Source organism: Eubalaena glacialis, chromosome 11 (genome assembly GCF_028564815.1).
Source record: "Eubalaena glacialis isolate mEubGla1 chromosome 11, mEubGla1.1.hap2.+ XY, whole genome shotgun sequence".
In the NCBI taxonomy this organism is placed as follows: domain Eukaryota; kingdom Metazoa; phylum Chordata; class Mammalia; order Artiodactyla; family Balaenidae; genus Eubalaena; species Eubalaena glacialis.
The window spans coordinates 64,223,864-64,237,359 of NC_083726.1; positions in this window are offsets into that span (position 1 = coordinate 64,223,864).

Below are 13,496 nucleotides of genomic sequence, written 5' to 3' on the forward strand. Positions count from 1 at the left end.
TCCAGTGACCTCTGCTAAGAAAACAGAATCCGTGGGTGGAGCCTGGTTAAACCACACCAGAAAGCCACTGCCAAAGGCCATTTATTATGTGACCCCTCCTACTTCCCTTCCATCCCGCCCTCATTTTTTTTTAAACAAATTTTTTTTTTCTGCTGATTTTATTTATTTCTTTATTTTTTGTCTCTTGTGGATGCCATTTTTTTTTTTTTTTTGGGCTGCATTGGGTCTTCGTTGCTGCGCGTGGGTTTCTCATTCCGGTGGCTTCTCTTTTTGCAGAGCACGGGCTCTAGGCGCGTGGGCTTCAGCAGTTGTGGCACACGGGCTCAGTAGTTGTTATAGCAGCCTGTATTTTAAAAAGCATTTCCCCCACCCCCTTTTTTTCTTCAGTCTCTGTAGGCAGTATTTTAGTTTTCTCCTGGGGTGTTTACATTTCAAAGACATTCACAACTTCAAGGACAGAGAAAGAATGAAGTTTTTCTCCTAGGAGTTTTGGGGTGTATTTCTCTATTATCAGAAGTCTAGGGTGACTACTATTTAAATGTTTTCTTTGTATTAGGGGTTGGGCAACATGAGGCACTCTGTTTCAATCACCACAATATCCTCCCCTTTGCTCTCCTCACTTTCCCAGGGACTCTACCTCTTAGCATCCTAATCAGGCTTTCTCACAAGTACTTGGACCTTAATCTGCAGTAGCTTGTGCCCTCCTGACTTTGCAAAATGGCACATGAAGGTCTCCAACTTATTATTCTGCTCTTCTACCTTGTCTGCCAGCCCCGAAGCTAGCAGAGTAGTGGACAACTGCATGTTCTTCTCTAACTTCAGCTCTTCATCCAACTGTCTAACTCAAGCTTCAGCCTCTATTTGGGCATCAGTGGCCACAGAACTGCCCACAGTAGAGGACAGCCCACCACAGCAGCCATTTGTTTCCCTTCTTTGCCACAGTGTGCTCTGCTCAGTTCCTCAAACAAATGCATCAACACACCCAGCTTTTTCAGGGTGCCCCTGTACTCACACATTGGTCCACAAGCATCTAACATACAGGCCACCCCTCCTGACATAGAGGTTGATGTCTAACTCAGGATATCATCCTCAAATGCCTCTTTCCCAGGACTTGTTTCTTCAGTCTCCTGGCTGCCTTATCAGTTGTTAGTTCACAACCTGGCTGCTGTACACACTGAGCAAGGAGAGACTGAAGAAAGAAGCAGACCACTCCAGATTGGTAGCTGGCAGGTTTAATAAGAAGGGAGCTTACTTATGAGGCTTGTCTTAGATGGCCACGAGATGAGTAGATCTCCACGCCCACCACCAGAATCATAAAGGTTTAGATAGAGGCCTTAACTGGGATCTGTCACCTCCACAGTCCAGATGGTCTCAACACCTTACTCTCTCAAAGCTGTATCCTTGGAACAGCTCCCATTGTGGGAACAGTGGTAAGAATGGACATTTCAAGGGCAGTTGAGGGAATGAGGAACCTCTGATTGCCTGGGTCCAGCCCATCAGTCAGTCTGATCACGTCCTCTTGATGACCTCCTCCAATATACTTTGTGTCCTTTTTTTTTTGACCATACCCCGGGGCATGCAGGATAATAGTTCCCCCACCAGGGATCGAACTTGCCCCCCTCCCCTGCAGTGGAAGCACGAAGTCTTAACCACTGGACAGCCAGGGAAGTCCAGTTTGTGTCCTTTTTTTAGTCAGTTTATCTAGAGGTTTTTCACTTGTATTGATCTTTTCATAAAACTAGCTTTTAAGTTTTGTTAATTTTTCTCTAGTGTTTGTTTTCTATTTCATTATTTCTGGACTTTATTATTTTTTTTTCTACTTACATTGAATTTAATTTGATCATCTTTCACTTCTGAAGTTGAAAGCTTTAATAATTGATATAAGCCCCCTTGCCTCTTCTAATGTAAGCCTTTGAAACTATAAATTTTTCTTATAGCACTGTTTTAGGTGGATACATGAAGTCTGATGTACTGTGTTTTCATTTTCATTCAATTTAAGATATTTTCTAATTTTCCTTGTGATTTTTTTCTTTGACCCCATGGATTATTTAGGAGTTGTTTAAATATTTGGGGCTTTCGTAGGTATCTACGTATATTGATTTCTAATTTAATTTTATTGTCACAGAACATACTATGTGGGCTTCAATCTTTTGAAGTCTATTTAAATTTGATTTATGGCCCAGAATATATTTTTTCTCAGAAAATGGTCCCTGTTCATTGAAAAGAATGTGTATTCTGAAGTTGTCAGGTGTAATGTTCTATAAATGTCAATTAAGTTAAGGTAGTTGAAAGTGTCATTCAGATCTTCTGTATTCTTATTATTTAGTTGCTCTGTCAATTATAGTGAGAGATGTCTTACATCTACAATTATGATTGTGAATTTGTTTCTCCCTTTAGTTATTTCAGTTTTTGCTTCATGTATTTTGAGACTCCATTATTAGGCACAAATACATTTATAATAGTTGTAGCTGCCTGATATATTTCCTTTTCATCATTATGAAGTGTCCTTCTTTGTTTTTAGCGTTTATTTTTGTCCTGAAGTCTATTTTGTCTGGTATGTATTTAGCCACTCCTTATGCTTTCTAATGTTTCCTCTTTCCAACTTTATTTATTTATTTTTTATTGGCGTATAATTGCTGTACAGTGTTGTGTTGGTTTCTGCTGTACAATGAAGTGAATCAGCTATATGTATACATATGTCCCCTCCCTCTTGGACCTCCCTCCCATCCCCACCCCATCCCACCCATCTAGGCCATCACAGAGCACCGAGCTGAGCTTCCTGTGCTCTATAGCAGGTTCCCACTAGCTATCTGTTTTACACATGGTAGTGTATATGTGTCAATCCTAATCTCCCAATTCGACCCACCCTCTGGTCTTTCATTGTTATAGGAATGCAAGAGATTTCTGTGCATTAATTTTGTATCCTGCAACTTTACCAAATTCATTGATTAGATCTAGTAGTTTTCTGGTGGCATTTTTAGGATTTTCTGTGTATAGCATCATGCCGTCTGCAAACAGTGACAGTTTTACTTCTTCTTTTCCAATTTGGATTCCTTTTATTTCTTTTTCTTCTCTGATTGCCGTGGCTAGGACTTCCAAAACTGTGTGGAATAATAGAGGCGAGAGTGGACATCCTTGTCTTGTTCCTGGTCTTTGTGGAAATGCTTTTAGTTTTTCACCATTGAGAATGATTTTTGCTGTAGGCTTGTCATCTATGGCCTCTATTATGTTGAGGTAGGTTCCCTCTATGCCCATTTTCTGGAGAGTTTTTATCATAAATGGGTGTTGAATTTTGTCAAAAGCTTTTCTGCACCCATTGAGATGAACATATGGTTTTTATTCTTTAATTTGGTAAAATCATGTATCACATTGATTGATTTGCATATATTGAAGAATCCTTGCATTCCTGGGATAAATCCCACTTGATCAGGGCGTATGATCCTTTTAGTGTGTTGTTGATTCTATTTGCTAGTATTTTGTTGAGGATTTTTGCATCTATTTCATCAGTGATATTGGTCTGTAATTTTCTGTTTTTGTAGTATCTTTGTCTGGTTTTTGGTATCAGGGTGACGGTGGCCTTGTAGAATGAATTTGGAAGGGTTCTTCCCTCTGCAATTTTTTGCAAGAGTTTGAGAAGGATAGGTGTTAGCTCTTCTCTAAATGTTTTATAGAATTTGCCTGTGAAGCCATCTGGTCCTGGACTTTTGTTTGTTGGAAGATTTTACATTACAGTTTCAATTTCATTACTTGTGATTGGTCTGTTTATATTTTCTAACTCTTCCTGGTTCAGTCTTGGAAAATTGTACCTTTCCAAGAATTTGTCCATTTCTTCCAGGTTGTCCATTTTATTGGCATATAGTTGCTTGTAATATTCTCCTGTGTTCCTTTGTATTTCTGTGGTGTCAGTTTTAATTTCTCCTTTTTCATTTCTAATTTTGTTGATTTGCGTCCTCTCCCTTTATTTTTCTTGATGAGTCCAGCTAAAGGTTTATCAATTTTGTTCATCTTCTCAAAGAACCAACTTTTAGTTTTACTGATCTTTGCTATTGTTTTCTTTGTTTCTGTTTCATTTATTTCTGCTCGGATCTTTATGATTTCTTTCCTTCTGCTAACTTTGGGTTTTGTTTGTTCTTCTTTCTCTAGTTCCTTTAGGTGTAAGGTTAGATTGTTTATTTGAGATTTTTCTTGTTCCTTGAGGTAGGATTGTATTGCTATAAACTTCCCTCTTAGAACTGCTTTTGCTGCATCCCATAGGTTTTGGGTCATCATGTTTTCATTGTCATTTCTTTCTGTGTATTTTTTTATTTCCTCTTTGATTTCTTCAGTGATCTCTTGGTTATTTAGCAGCGCACTGTTTAGCCTCCATGTGTTTGTGTTTTTTACAGTTCTTTTCCTGTAATTGATTTCCAATCTCATAGTGTTGTGGTCACAAAAGATGCTTGATATGATCAATTTTCTTAAATTTTCTGAGGCTTGATTTGTGACCCAAGATGTGGTCTTTCCTGGAAAATGTTCCATGTGCACTTGAGACGAAAGTGTATTCTGCCGCTTTCAGGTGGAATGTCCTGTAAACATCAATTAAATCTATCTGGTCTATTGTATCATTTAAAGCTGTGTTTCCTTATTCTGTCTGGATGATCTGTCCGTTGGTGTAAGTGGGGTGTTAAAGTCCCCCACTATTATTGTTACCATTGATTTCCCCTTTTATGGCTGTTAGCATTTGCCTTATGTATTGAGATGCTCCTCTGTTGGGTGCATAACTGTTTACAATTGTTATATCTTCTTCTTGGATTGATCCCTTGATCATTATGTAGTGTCCTTCCTTATCTCTTGTAACAATCTTTATTTTAAAGTCTAGTTTATCTGATATGAGCATTGCTACTCCAGCTTTCTTTTGATTTCCATTTGCATGGGATATCTTTTTCCATCCACTCACTTTCAGTCTGTATTTGTCCCTAGGTCTGAAGTGGGTCTCTTGTAGACAGCATATATACGGGTCTTGTTTTTGTATCTATTCAGCCAGTCTGTGTCTTTTGGTTGGAGCATTTTATCCATTTACATTTAAGGTAATTATCAATATGTATGTTCCTATTACCATTTTCTTAATTGTTTAGGGTTTGTTTTTGTGGGTCTTTTTCTTCTCTTTTGTTTCCCACCTAGAGATGTTCCTTTAGCATTTGTTGTAAAGCTGATTTCCTGGTGCTGAATTCTCTTAGCTTTTGCTTGTCTGTAAAGCTTTTGATTTCTCCGTCAAATCTGAATGAGATCCCTGCTGAGTAGAGCAATCTTGGTTGTAGGTTTTCCCTTTCATCATTTTAAATATATCCTGCCACTCCCTTCTTGTGGGAAGCATGCAGTCTTAGCCGGAGGTAACTCCTGGAGGAGACAGTATGTCTCTCACAAAAAGCAAAGCCCTTATCCTTGACTTGGAATGCACTCTTTTTCCCAGGCCTGAGGAATGTAAAAGAGATTAGCAAAGCTATCTCAAGCCAGGAGACCTCAGGGAACTGAGAGTCCTGGTTGTTCCTTATGGCTGGGGGCTGTGTGTGTGCCTGGTTAAGGGAAGATAATGTTCAAGGATAGTTGTTGTAAACTTGTTGACGTCCATGGTGGTGACTGAACTGAGACGATAAGCAATTCTATGGGTTCATTGTCTAATAATGAGTTCCTCTTCTGTCTATATAAGATTCAGTAAATTCTGAATAAAGTGCCTTGCAACCATCAGTTGTCTTGGTCCTTCTGACCCCATACTCACGGTGCTATTCAGTCCCTTACCCCTCTCCGTAGGGACCTGGAAGACCCCCTGCGGTGGCTGGACCGTCGCACCTTCTGGCCTGCAGAGTTTCTGCTGAAAAATCAGCTTATAACCTTATGGGGATTCCCTTGTATATTATTTCTTTGAGTTTCCCTTGCTGCTTTTAATATTTTTTCTTTGAATTTAATTTTTGTTAGTTTGATTAATATGTGTCTTGGTGCGTTTCTCCTAGAGTTTATCCTCTATAGGACTCTCTGTACTTCCTGGACTTGGGTGGCTATTTCCTTTCCTATGGTAGGGAAGTTTTTGACTATAATCTCTTTGAATATTTTGTCAGACCCCTTCTTTTTCTCTTCTTCCTCTGGGACCCCTATAATTTGAATGTTGGTGTGTTTAGTGTTGTCCCAGAGGTCTCTGAGACTGTCCTCAATTGTTTTCATTCTTTTTTCTTTATTCTGCTTCTCGGCAGTTTTTTCCACCATTCTATCTTCCAGCTCACTTATTCGTTCTTCTGCCTCAATTATTCTGCTATTGCTTCCTTCTAGTGTATTTTTCATTTCAGTTATTATGTCGTTCATCTCTGTTTGTTTGTTCTTTAGTTCTTTTAGGTCTTTATTAAACATTTCTTGTATTTTCTTGATCCATGCCTCCATTCTGTTTCTAGAAATTTTGGATCATCTTTACTCTCATTACTCTGAATTCTTTTTCAGGTGGGTTGCCTATTTCCTCTTCATTTATTTGGTCTTGTAGGTTTTTACCTTGCTTCTTCGTCTGTAACATATTTTTTTGTCATCTCATTTTTTTTTGATGGTTGGGACTGCGTTCCTATCATACTGGTTGTTTGGCCTGAGGCTTCCAGCACTGGAGTTTTCAGGCAGTTGGGTAGAGCCAGGTCTTGGTGCTGAGATGAGGACCTCTGGGAGACCTCACTCCGATTAATATTCCCTGGGGTCTGAGGTTCTCTGTTAATCCAGTGGTTCGGACTTGGTGCTCCCACCACAGGAGCTCAGGCCCAACCCCTGGCCTGTGAACCAAGATCCTGCAAGCTGCACAGCATGGCAAAAAAGAAAAAAGAAAAAAAAAAGGAGCAGAAGAGTAACCAAGAATAAAAAATAAAATAGGGACTTCCCTTGTGGCCCAGTGGTTAGGAATCTGCCTTCCAATGCAGGGGACGCAGGTTCGATCCCTGGTCAGGGAACTAAGATCCTACATGCCTTGGGGGAACTAAGCCCACGTGATGTAGAGCCCGTGTGCCACAACAAGAGAGCCAGCATGCTGCAACTACTGAACCCATGCGATCCGGAGCCCTCGCACCAAAACTACTAAGCCCGCGCACTCTGGAGCCCAAGCGCCACAACTAGAGAGAATCCTGTGTGCCACAATGAAGATCCCACATATTGCAACTAAGACCTGGCACAGCCAAATAAATAAATAAATAAATAATTTAGAAAAAATTAGAAAACTAACAGATATATTAGAAAAAATAAAAATATAAATGAAACAACAACTGGAAGGTAAAACAGGACCACAATAACAAAAAAAAAGGCCAGAAAAGGCCTTGGCTCTGGGGGGTAGGGCTTAGGCAGGGGACGGGGCCTATGTTCAGGACCCATGCAGCCGGAAAAGGCCCTGGGTGGTGGGGGCAGGGCTTAGGCTTAGCGTGGCCAAATGGGGCCCCACAGTGCCTCCAGCCTCAGAGTGTGAAGGATCAGGCCCGGGACCTCAGCAGGCTCCCAGGCATCCGAGTGGGCAGTGGAAATGCTAGCCATGTTCCCCTCCAATCCTCAGAACTCCCGAGGGTCTCTCCCTGTTGATTCCCTCACGGTGAGTGGGCCTCTCCAGGCATGGGAATCCCTCCCCTTCCCCAGCTGCCCCTCAGGGGCATGGGTCCCGTCCCACCTCCATTTCTCCTTCCCCCTTGCTCCCCCCCATGTCCTACCCGGTCTCTCGGGGGTTCCTTCTGTCCCCTTGGGTGTCGAGGTCACCCACCATCGTCTGGTAGTTGCCCTAGTTGTGAGGAGATGCGAACTCCATGTCCTCCTACTGCGCCATCTTGACTCTGTCCCCGCTTCAATCTTTCCTCTTTCCAACTTTAAATTTTAACCTATTTGTATCTTTATATTTTAAATGCATCTTGTAGACAACTTCAGTTGGTTCTTGCTTTTTACCTAGTCTGATAATCATGACCCCCCAATTTTTTTTTTTTAATTATTTATTTATTTATTTATTTATGGCTGTGTTGGGTCTTCGTTTCTGTGCGAGGACTTTCTCTAGTTGTGGCGAGCGGGGGCCACTCTTCATCGCGGTGCGCGGGCCCCTCACTGTCATGGCCTCTCTTGTTGCGGAGCACAGGCTCCAGACGCGCAGGCTCAGCAATTGTGGCTCACGGGCCCAGTTGCTCTGCGGCATGTGGGATCTTCCCAGACCAGGGCTCGAACCCGTGTCCCCTGCATTGGCAGGCAGATTCTCAACCACTGCGCCACCAGGGAAGCCCCCCAATTTTTTTAATATATTAAATTGTGGTAAAATACACACAAAAAAATGAAATTTACAATCAACCATTTTAAAGTATGCAGTTCAGTGACATTAAGTACATGCACATTGTTGTGCTACCATCACCACCATCCATCCACAGACTCTTTTAATCATGCAAAACTCTGTACCAATTAAACAGTAATTCTCCATTTCTCCCCCTTTCCCCAGCACCTGACAACTACCATTCTTTTTGTCTCTATGAATTTAACTACTCTAGATACCTCATATAATTGGAATCATACAATATTTGTCCTTTTGTGACTGGCTTATTTCTCTTTACATAATGTCCTCAAGGTTCATCCATGTTGTATCATGTGACACAATATCTTTCCTTTTTAAGGCTGAGTAATGTTCCATTGTATGTGTATACCACATTTTGTTTATCCAGTCATCTGTTGATGGACACTTGGGTTGCTTTTGCATTTTGGCTATTGTGAATAATGCTGCCATGAGCATGACTGTGCAAATATCTCTTCGAGAGCCTGCTTCCAGTTCTTTCGGTTGTATACCCAGAAGTAGAATTGCTGAATCATATGGTAATTCGTTTTTAATTTTTCACCATACGGTTTTCCATAGCAGTTGCACCATTTTACATTTTTACTAACAGTACACAATGGTTCTCCACATCCTAATAAACACCTGCTCTTTTTTTTTAAATAGTTGTATTTGCTACTAAGATTGGGATAAGGCAAAGCTCTCCACTCTCACCACTTCTAGTCAACATTGTACTGGAAGTCCTAGACAGTACAAAAAGCAAGAAAAAGAAATAAAAGTCATGTAGAAAGAAAAAAGTAAAGCAATTCTTATTCACAGACATGATTATATATGTGGAAAATCCTAAGGAATTTACAGAAAAGCTACTAAAATTTAATGAGTTTATTAGCAAGGTCATGGGATACAAGGTAAACAGATATGACTAATGGTGTTGATTGGAACAATTGGAAATTGAAATTTAAATAAACGTCATTTAAATAGCATCAAAACCATTAAATATTTGGAGATAAATTTAATAAAAATGTGTATACAATAAAAACTACAAAAGATTGCTGAGGGAAATTAAAGACTTTATAAATGGAGTGATACACCATGTTCATGAATCAGAAGATTCAATATGATTAAGATGTCAGTTCTTCCCAAATTAATCTCTAAATTTAATTCAATTCTAATAAAAATCCCAGTAGCTTTATGTAAAAATTAAAAGCTGTTTCTAAAATTTCTATTAAAATGCAAAGGATCTAGAGTAGCCAAAAACAATTTTGAAAAAGAAAAATAAAGCCAGAGGACTTAAACTTATGTTATTAAAATGTTACAGTTATGAAGACAGTGTGTTTTTTGTGTAAAGATAAATATACCAATGAAATAGAATAGAGTCCAGAAATACACCCACCATATTTGGTCAATTGATTTTTGACAAAACTGCCAAGGTAATTTGATGAAGAAAGTGGTGGACTTTTAAACAATGACGGGAACAACTGAATATCCTTAAATAGAAAAATAAACTGCAACCTTTACCTCGTTTATACAAAAATTAACTCAGAATTGATCACAGACCTAAACGTAAAAGCAAAAACTTAAAACTTCTAAAAAAAATAGAAAATCCATATGACCTTCTTTTAGGCAAAAAGTTTTAGGACATAAAAAGCACAAGTCATACATATAAGCTATATATCATATCCATTGTGATGTTGAAGAAAGGAGAAGAGAGAGGAAGAAAGCTCTTTTTTGCAGAAATATGCTAGGTAATAAATGTAAAAAGAATGAAAAATCAGGAAATCAGCATTTTGAAACCCTCAGTGAAATAGTTGACTTGAGCAAGGGTCATCAATGGATTTTTAAAACCATTGGGTATAAATTTGTTGAGGAACAGGATATTTGTATGGGCTCCAAGTATCCTCTCAAAGGTTACTTATTAATTATGAAGGGGAAAGAGTATCTTTACAATAGAAAAATATGGTGAATACCACTCTGTTCAAGATAAAAGTGACAGATGATCAAACAGAGTATCACCTATAATGGGACAAACTGACATTGTGCGTTTTGATGGAATACAGTAGGAAATATATTACCTATGTAGCATCCTTGTGAAAAATCTGACTCTTATCATGAGGAATTCTGATAAATTCAGAATGCGGCAGATTCTATAAGACAGTTGACTTGGACTCTCTATCACTGTTTTGAAAGACAAAAAAGAAAAAAAATAAGGACATAGGAGACTATTTTAGATTAAAGGACATTGTAGAGACATGAAAAACAATGCAAGGCGTGGAATTTGGATTATATCCTGGAGTAGGGCAGGGACTATAAAAACATTTTTGAGACAGGAAAATTGGAATATAGACCCTATATTAGACGGTATTATTAAATCATTGTTAAAATTCATTGGTGTGATAATGGTATTGTGATTCTTGTTCTTAGGAGATACATGTTGCAGTATTAGGGATAAAGTAACATGATGTTAGCAATTTACTTTCAAATTGTTAAACCAAAAAAAAAAAAAGTGTGTGTGTGGAGAGAAAGAGAGAGAAAGTGTGCAGACAGGGCAAGATGTTAATATTTGGGGAATAAAGGTGGGCACTCTTAGTACTCATCTTTCACCTTTTCTGTAGGATTGAAAAATTTCAAAATAGCTGGGATAAAATAATGCTTAAGAAGAGTTTGTAAAAATCCTCATTATAATAAGTGAAATAGGCAGGACTTATGGTAGCTGTGGTAACTATAGTAGGGCTATGGATGATTTTCTTTCTACTTATTTTCTGTACTTCAAAAGTTTAATATGAGGATGTACTATTTGGAGAATTAGAAAAATAAAATAAATTAACATTTAAAATAGTATACTTAAATTAAAAAAATTTTTTTTAATTTTTAGACATTTTATTTTATTTCATTACATTTCATTTCATTTCATCCACTCTGCATGGCTTGTGGGATCTTAGTTCCTCCACCAGGGATTGAACCCAGGCTATGGCAGTGACAGCACCAAGTCCTAACCACTGGATCGCCAGGGAATTCCCCTATTTTTATACAATTTTTAAAGGTAACTTTCCATTTACAGTTATTATGAAATATTGGCTATATCCCCTGTGTTGTACAATATATCCTTGAACCTATCTTACACCCAGTAGTTTGTATCTCCCACTCCCCACCTCTATATTCCACCCCTCGTCCCCACCAACTGGTAACCACTAGTTTGTTCTCTCTGTGAGTCTGCTTCTTTTATGTTAAAAAATAATATAATTTAAAATTTGATTTTATAAGTAGAAATGAGTCCTTTGTTCTAGTAAGTTTTTCAGATGAAAGAAATAGGGTATTTATCTAATACATAATGATCTATATAATGAAAAGGGTCATATGAATCATGGATGGGATAATAATAACAGTAACCAGTTATTGAACACCTTCAATATATCAAGAATTTCATATAATCAACTTATTTAATCATCACAACAGTGGTGCCAAGGAGGTATTAATAATTGTCCAAACTCTTACAGTGACCAAGTTAACAGAAAGAAATTTGAAACAAAGTCTACCTTAGATTCCAAAGTCTTATCTCTTGTGGTGGAGAGAAATGTTACATAACTGAATTCTGGTTGGCTGAAATAAGTGAACTAAGCTGGGGGAAAAGGTTAAGAGGTTGCAGACAGTAGCTCCTGCCTGATTAGAAAGGCAGACCTAAGCAGTAAGTAGGACGGACATACCTTTGAAGTGAAAAGCAAGGGTTTTCCCTCCAATGCTGTCAATACATTTTAGAAGAGTTTCTTTTTTTTTTTTTAATTAATTTATTTAATTTATTTATTTTTGGCTGCATTGGGTCTTTGTTGCTGTGCTTGGGCTTTCTCTAGTTGCGGCGAGCAGGGGCTACTCTTCGTTGCAGTGTGTGGGCTTCTTATTGCGGTGGCTCCTCTTGTTGCAGAGCATGGGCTCTAGGCGCACGGGCTTCAGTAGTTGTGGCACGTGGGCTCAGTAGTTGTGGCTCGCGGGCTCTAGAGCGCAGGCTCAGTAGTTGTGGCACACGGGCTTAGTTGCTCCGCGGCATGTGGGATCTTTCTGGACCAGGGCTCGAACCCATGTCCCCTGCATTGGCAGGCGGATTCTTAACCACTGCACCACCAGGGAAGCCCAAGAGTTTCTTAATATCAACTAATATCCAGGGCTTATCAAGTGAATCTGAATGATAGGTAGAATAAACAGGAAATGACTAATGTATTATACTGATTGCTATGAAAGCATCACCAACTAATTCCTTATAAGACCTTGTTGATGGATAAACTAGGGTCTCCTTCAAGAAAGAACAGTCAATATCCCCTCAGTGTTTCTCATAAGTCTATAAAAATCAGTTTTCTACCCCTTGAATGTTAAACCAGTAATGATCCCCACGGGAATTAATTGATGGAAAACTCATGCTTACTTTCAGTTAAATCCTGAAATTAGGTTAAAGCCAAGCAAAACAAAACAAAACAACAACAAAAATACATGATTTTAGCTGGCTGAATGTAAAAAAGGATGAGAAAATAATTATTTCTCCCTTACTACCTGGGTTCTCCAAAGTTTAAGGGAGATGTGAGTTGATTAATAGTAGATACTAAACCAGTCAGTTTTTTCTTTTGTTTTATATAATCCGTATTAAAGATTAGTCATCGTAAAGTTAATCCCAGGTTGGCATCCCTCCTTTCCCAGCATGCTCTTCTGTCACCTCTCCTCACAGTTAATTCAAGGGCCCAAGGAATACAGACCTTTAGCATGGGCTTCAAGAAAATAATGTTCAGAAAATAGGTTATAACGTTGCAAAAAAAGTCACAGTATACATTTCTAAATAAAAAGTAAATTATTTGGGGGTGTTTGCACCACAATTCTCTCTTGGCACAGGAAAGGAAGTATTAATATTAAATAGTTTTAATTAGAATTTGAAAAATAGGTGAATACTTACTTCTTCAAATATCCCTTGAGAACCAGAAACAAGATGATGATTCAAAAAAATATATATCATACAAACAAATGTTTTTGAATAAAATAAAATCTAACTTAAAAATAAGGTTTGATTAATTTAACAAAAGAACAACTTTTTTAAATTATTAACTCTTTATTATTTGACATTTATATACATAAAGTATATATTTAACTGACTATTTTATACAAACTCTAGGAAGGTATTCCAAATGAAAAATTATGATTATAAAGCACAACAAGATACATCAAGGAAGCATGTGAT